Here is an 8,096-nt window from a genome sequence, read left to right as displayed (position 1 = left end):
GCGGAGCATGTCGGGAATCCAGGCGACCTCAGCCCTGCCTGTTGCGAATCTGTCCAGAATCTCCTCCATCCGCGCAGAACCACTCAAGGAACACCTTCGGCCTAGCTATATCTCATGATTACTTACAGAAAAGAGTAAGATTAATAGCTGCAGTTTCCTCTTTTTTCGTGGCCCAAAGGTCGCGAAGGACAGGGTCCTCCAGGCGTATCTAAGGCAACTAAAAACTCTAGTTGTGAATCAGAGACTGAGCAAAGACAGGGGGGTAGAATTAGGGTCTAGGGAATTCCTTTTATTCTCCCCAGCCCCAAATTCGGGCGTCTGTTGGAATACTGTAGTTCCGCAAAGCGGGATAGAAACGCCTTTGGGTCATCTAAGTTACACACACACACGCACAAAACCTATAGTTTAACTCGCTGAGTGAGGTGACAACAATGTGGTTGATGGAAGTCATGTGAGCTGAAGAAATTGGCTGGAATCCCTGAAAAGGGGAGTGTCCGGACGCTGACACCTTGCTGGGGGTCCCCTAGCGCCGGGTTTCCGAGTATGCAGAAGGCTCTTTTAGTGGGACGTCAACACCTTCTGACTAAGCTTGCGATCACCAAGCAGCTGTGACGATGAGAAAATGGATCTTTCACGGCCCCACCTAGCCTTGTGAAACTGAGAGAAGAAAAAAGTGGAAAAATGAAGCTAGAAATTGATTCATGATTCCTAGTAACTTCAAATATGAATTCAGTTTGTGTATGTAACACAAATTATCCGTTGTCGTGGAGAAATTGAAAGAATACTAGATTTTGCGTTGCACTTGGAACAAATTTAGTAAGCTCATTTGCGCATAAATAGAAATTATCTACATTTGCCTAACTCACAAGCTTCCAAAATTAGCATGGAAACATATTGGAATGTCAATAAAATGATTGGCATAATATATAAAACATTATTACAAAAGCAAGTTTAAAATGAAATCCCACTTCCTAAAGTGAAAATGCAAATTAAAGTAGCAGATAATGTTTTTCATAATTCAAAGTAACACAATCAGGAATGTAGGAAACTGTACATCCACATATTGGTGGTTGAAAGTAAATTAACAATCTTCCTAAGGGAAATGTTTGGAAGTCAAAGCTTTTTAAATATAAATACTTTTGGACCCAGCATTTTATTTTAAATTTACCATCTTTGAAAGCATGAACACAGGTACACACTGTTTATAATATCAAAGTATTATTAACCACTAAAATGTCCAACATTGGACAGATTGCTTCATTTCTTGGCTTCTGTTTTCTTATCTCTTAAGAAACAAGAGTAATAGGGTCCTGAGGATCAAATAGACTGATACAAGCAAAAGTGTGTAACAGTGCCTGGCATATAATAAACACTAAATAAAGGTAAGTAATCACTAAAATTATTATTGGTCAAAGAAGTTGTGGTACTCATGATGTAAAAACTATACAAGCATTGATGGTGATGCTATAGATCTGTATTTACATAGACATCTGAATATATAAATTTTTAAAAAGTTACAGAACCATGCAAATTTACAAATACCTACAAATTTGAAAGTCTACAAGAAATACACAGGAATATTATGGCGTGATTACTTCCAAATAGTAAGATCCCGAAAGATGTTTTTGTTCTTCATGCATTTTATATTTTCCAAATATTTTAATGGAAAACATGTATTTCTTTTATGAGCAGAAAAACATGATATGAAAATCCAAAACAATGTATATAGTAGTACCACCAAGTTCTTGACAGTTTGAAGGACTAATATGAAAATCTTTTTTGTGCTTCATTATGACAAATACAAAATTTTTCCAAATTTAGTATTGACACAGGAATCAGAGCATTGTCTTTTTAAAAACCTTCCCTTAAAAAAAAAAACCTTCCCTTGATTACTAGGCTGACAGAATCATGTAATAACTTGTTCACCTCAATTTATGAAGCAGTATCTCGAGTACATTATTATAATTTCCTTATATCAGAGCCAAGTATTTGTAAAAATGTATTTGGCTATACTTTGTCTGGTAAGGATATTGAATTGTCCAGCCTTAATTAACAATACATGAACATTGAAGATAACATACTAGCTCTGACATACTTTACCCATGGGATTCTGACCTAGAAGAACAATGTTAGCTATTGGTCTTTATGATTAAATAACAAAAAAATTATCAAAATACAAAATTTATGATATTTATAGTACATAATTTATGATAAAATTATATTTATGATATTACTGTGTTTGACAAAAGTCACATACAAAAACAAAATGTTTTCTGAGGTTAACTTCCCTTTGAAATACTGAAATTACAAAATTTTTCACTTTTGTTATGTACATTTATAAAGAAATTGAATTCATTCTTGAAATAGTTTTTTAAACATTTTAAACAGTTTTTTAAACATTTTAAAGATTTAAACATTTTTAAACATTTTAGTTTTTCACATTAAAATGTTTAATAAATTTTGTGGCTAATTTTAAAATATCCCTTTATTCTCTAATGTACAATTTTTTTTTTATCAGTACTGGGGATCGAATTCATGACCGCCTGCTTGCAAGGCAGGTGCTTATGCCACTGAGCTAAATCCCCAGCCTATCCCTTCATTCTCAATTTGACTTTGTAAATTCTTGTATATTAAAGATAATGACATACAAGTGATGTTACTCCCAAAAAAACCCTGTAATTTTAAGGCTCCAGAAAAGGAGTATCTTAGAAAGGTTATTAACGGTTTAATAATTCTAAATTAGCGAGAATGATTAATATTTTTCAAATTTAGCCCTTCCTCTCCATCCTGTCACCACTTTAGTACCCATCCTCATCATCTCTTAAGTGAATTACAGTAACGCCCTTTTATCCATAGGGCCTGAGGTGAACAGTGGTCCAAAAATATTAAATGAAAAATTCCAATAAATGAGCAAGTATTAAACTGTATGCTATTCTGAGTAGTACTGTGAACTATCCCATCGTTCTGTTCCATGTGGCCCAGCCTGTGAGTCCAGGGTATTCATGTGGTAGATCTTACCTCCCATTCATTTTGGTTATCAGATTGACTTTATTAACATAGTTGTTATAATTGTTTAATTATTAGTTACTGTTAATAATTTCTTATTGTGTGTAAATAATAAATTTTATCCTAGCTTACACATGCAGGAAAAAACATAGGCTATATTGGATTCAATACTATGCAGTTTCAGACATCCACTAGAGTATTCAGAAATAAAGTGATCAGGGGAAAAATAAAGCGATTGGGATAAAGGGGTTGGGAAAAGACTACTGTATTCACCTCCTAATATTTTTTCTCCTTTCTTACTGCTATGGAATAAACTGTATCCACCTAAAATCCCCAACGCCAACATACCAACATGATGATAGTTTGTAGATGTATGCTTTGGAAAATAGGATTTACATTAGGCTATAGAGCGTGGGGCTTTGTGGTGGGATTAATATCCTTATTATAAGAGGCATAATATTGCTTGACGTCTCTCTTCTACCTTGTGAGGACACAATAAGAAGGCAGTTGTCTACAAGCAAGTAGGGAATCCTCAGCAGAAACTGAGTATATTGACATACGACCTCACACTCCCAACAACTAGAACTGTGAGAAAATTAATTTATGCTGTGCAAATCATTTACATTATAGTGTTTCGTTAGAGCAGCCCATGCTACCTAATGCACCTTATTTATTCCAAACTGTTCTCTCTCGCCAGAATTATTTTTCTAAGGCACAAATGTGATTATATAATTCCCTTAACATTCTTACTGGTTTCTTCTGCCAGTCATTCAATATAACTTAATTAACACTTTATGTTTGCCAGGCACCATCCTATATGCTGGAAAATCATAGGGATAAAGGCATTGTAACATTTTTTGGAGAGTAACCTAGATGGCAAGAAGTCATTAATTCAACTAATTTCTTGATTATAGATTCAGAGTTTCCAGCCTGCAATATAAACCACTAATTTTCTAGTGTTTCATCCATATACATGGTTAGTTCCTCTTTAGTTTTTTTTTTTTTTCTTTTCTGCTTTTGTCTTTCTAAACTACCAGGAACCATCCAAATATCCCTGTATTTTCCATGTCTCCAAACAAGCAATTCTTCTTGTTTCTTCTGCTTATTCTATTTAGATAAATCCTAGGCCTCCTCTCAATCTGCAGTCAGATTTCACTTCCCAAAAGCATTTCCTAACTCAGTATCTGACCAGCACTAGGTATAAAATAAATATTCGTTGATTAATTGGTTAATTGGCTACCTCTATCACAGCACTTAATGGTATGATATTTGTTCCAGATATTGACTGCTACATAAAAACATACCATATCTAGTGTCATAGAAAAAAACAATCGTTTCTTTTGCTTATAAATCAGAAATGCGGTCAGAGCTCAGCAAGAACAGCAAGCATAACTATCTTTCACACTGTGTCCTATCAGCAGAGCTGCTCAAGCACCAAAATGATTCAGAATAGGAAAAGAATACAGCATCACTGCAGTCATATTCTGTTGGACAGGTACTCACAATGTCTTTAAATGAGGGGAGAGGAGATAAAATTTAGAAAGCATTTTAAGGAATCTTGGGGGCCATATTTAAAAGCTACTATAGTATTGGAACATTGTATTTGTTTATACAAGCATTGGTTTTAAAATCCTTTTAATCTCTACATTTATGGACTCTGTATAGTAATGTTCCATAAAATGTGTTAAATGTAGTGAATAAAATATAATTAAAATAGCATACTTTCATCACTGATTGTAGAGGTGATAGAATTTGGTCACCTAAGCAAACAGAGCACTGGACAAAAATACAAGGAACAAATTATTTCCAACATGAGACATGAGGCAGCATTAGACTATTATTCTGAAGAGAAAGGGTCTACGCAGTGAGTCCCGTTTGCCAACAGTTTTCTGCCCAGAATCAGTTTCTGACTATGACGTAGAGACAATTAAATAGCGCATCAAAAAGTCTTATTGAAGAGATAAAAATCAGAATTTGAGGAAGCCAAGAAATGAGAACTGGAAAGAGAGAATGTTACTAAATTGGAGGGTGTTGTGCAGAGAAGAGCTTCAGAAATCTGCCCAAAAATCTTGATAGTTTGACTATATGCTAATCTAGGCACACATAGGGAACAAGCTCTACAACTCTAGGGAGAAAATTATTACTAGGGAAACACTAAAATTTCACACTAGTTTAGGAATCATTTCAGTTACCAAAGCCAGAGGGAGGAAACTTGATTGAATACCCTGAGTGTCAGGTAAATACTCCAACAGAGTAACGCATGAGTAATGGGGAGTAGCCTGAGAAACAAGGCTTCTCTTACTAGGTTTAACAACAAATTCTTAAAAGATAAAGCTGAGAACATGTGTGACTAGGGTAAAGTGAAACACGAAACTCTTAAAAGGAATTGCCCCACCCTGTGTTGGTTTTTGACTACTACAACAAATACTGAGGTAACCAATTTATAAAAAATATGTAGTGCTTTTTAGTTCAGAAGTTTCAGTTCATGACCAATTGGTCCTGTTGTTTTGGGTGAGGCAACACACTAGGGCAGGAGCACATGGTGAGGCAAAACAATTTACTTCATGGATGGGAGACAAAGTGGGAGGAAGAAGGGGCCTGATCCCATAATCTTGTTCAAGGCCACATCTCAGAGACCTAAAGACCTCCCACTAGGCTCCACCTTTTAAAATTTTCATCCATTCCCAATGGTGCCGCACTTGGAACTAAGACTTTTTAACACATGGAACTTTTTTTTAAGGATAATTTTTTAAAAATGAAAACAAGTCAAAACAGGTGAGTAGGATAGTTACAATAGTTGGTATATGTGTATTGGTGTCTTTGTAGTAGTTATTCAGAGTACAGGATATTGGCATGACCTTGTCTAAACAATACTAGCACAAAACATTTTTTTGAGGAACAGAGAGAAGCTAGCAGTGTTACTATCTTAACTATCTTGTATCTACATATATTTTTATGTATCTACATAAAGTACTTGACTAGAATGCTCAAGGCCCTAAATTCAATCCTTAATGCCACAAAATAAATAAATAAAATTTAAACATAAAGATTAAAGAATCACATACAAAACAAAAGGCTTAGAGAATTCAGTAGCAGCAGCAGCATCGGAACAGGAGATGTTCAAATCTGACAAAAACAAAGTTTCGTAGTCAAAACGAATATGGTATCACTTGCAAATTTGAATCCACACAAAGCAATGAAAAGTATTAGTGATCATACAAAAAAAGAAATAATTTTTCACTTTAAAATTTATTTAAATACAGGAAGACAATGTCTAATTATGAACAGGAAAAATGGAAATAGTGTTTAAGAAATCTCGTGATGCATAAAAGTGATATTACTTTAAAATAGACAGTAGTACGTTAAAAATGCATGCTATAAACCCTAGATCATACCTTGCTCCAAAAGAAAATAAAGCTAATTTCCATGAGTATCTATTTGTATTTATAGATATCCTTGAAAATGCATAAATATTTTTAAAAATTCAAAAGAAAATAGTAAGTAAAGACAAAAAAGAGACAAATAGATGATAGATTTAAACACAACCATATTAATAATTACAGTAAGTACACAAGACCTAAATACTCCAATGAAAAGGTGAAGATTGTCCAAACAAATTTTTAAAAGATAAGTACCCCTTATATGATGTGTATATGAAAGCTATTTTAAAATAAAGACAGATTAGCAGGTATGCAGTATCAGAATATTTAGGAGAGTGGAAATTTTTTTGTTTTTTGTTTTTTGTCTTTTTGAGACGGGGTCTTGCTATGCAGTTCAGGCTGGCCTTGAGCTCACTTTCTAGCCCAGGCTGGTCTCAAACTCACAATGATCCTCCTGCCTCAGCCTCCCGAGTGGTGGGATTACAGGCATGAGCCACCACGCCTAGGAGAGTACCTTTGTTTTCTTTTTTCTCTTATGCTTCAGAGGATGCATAAGGGAAAACATCCACTTTTCTCTATATCCACACTTAACACAGAACATTTTTTTGACTGGCCAGATGACGGCTTTTTCACTAAGTTATTTTCTAGTTCTTGGGTACACCAATTGGGTGTCCTACAATTTGACTCAATTTATACAATATCTATCTTCCAATTGCATCAGATCATACAAGGTAAGACTCTCTCGCACAAGGCTGACCCCCCACTGCAGATAGTTTGTCATCCTTGCTTCTGACTGAGTGGCTATAAATCAGATGTCCCCATGATTTCCTCCTTGTATTAGGTTTTTGCTAGTATGGCTTTCAGAATTCAGGGAGAAGCATTTTACTTAGATTAACCTGTTTGTAATAATGATTATAACTCAGGAATAGTCTAATGGAAGACATACATAGGGCAAGGTATGAGAAAAGAAATGTGGAGCTTATGAACTGCAGTGAATTCTTATAATTTTATGCTGCTTGGGCAAAAATTGGATCTTCTTATATGAGAAGCAGGGCTTAGCCACCCTTGACACACATTCTGATTCTCTGCCTCCTGCCAGCTCCCTAGTGTGGTCCATGAAGATATCTTTCTTCCCGTGACCACTTCCCTATGAAGTGGCTGGATACAACACATTTGACTTGTGTTACTGACACCTCTATGCCTCATGAGTTGCCCAGCTGTGCCAGGGATTACCTCTTAGTCACAGAACACGTGCCTGCTTGTTCTAGAACTCCACAGAAAGGAAATCAGTATGAGTAACAACCTGGACTTCCATAGACCTTGACCCACAGGAATCTGCCACCTCTCCCTTACCTTCTCTCACTGGTTGAGCACCATGTCCTGGAGCTACCCCTTTCCTGTTGATCCTCTAAAGCATGCTGCCCTCTTATTTCTAGGATTTATAAGAAAGAAACTGCTCTGTTATTCTTTGTCATTTCTTGAATGGTTTTCTTTATAGCCTCTAACCAAAATATCTGAACTTACCTTCTCTTCTGGTCAGAGCTCTTCTAGAGAATAGCTACGCTGATAAGAACAAACTGGATATAAATCCGACAAAAGATACAAGGGTATTATCAGTATAGATGCCCCCTGACATGAATGAGATTAATTTATCCTCAAATCCATTATAAGTTGAAAATATTGTAAGTTAAAAATGAGTTTAATATGGCT

Source organism: Cavia porcellus, unplaced genomic scaffold (assembly GCF_034190915.1).
Source record: "Cavia porcellus strain 051 isolate PalLab524CR breed Dunkin Hartley unplaced genomic scaffold, mCavPor4.1 scaffold_27, whole genome shotgun sequence".
NCBI lineage: Eukaryota > Metazoa > Chordata > Mammalia > Rodentia > Caviidae > Cavia > Cavia porcellus.
This window is presented reverse-complemented; position numbering follows the sequence as displayed.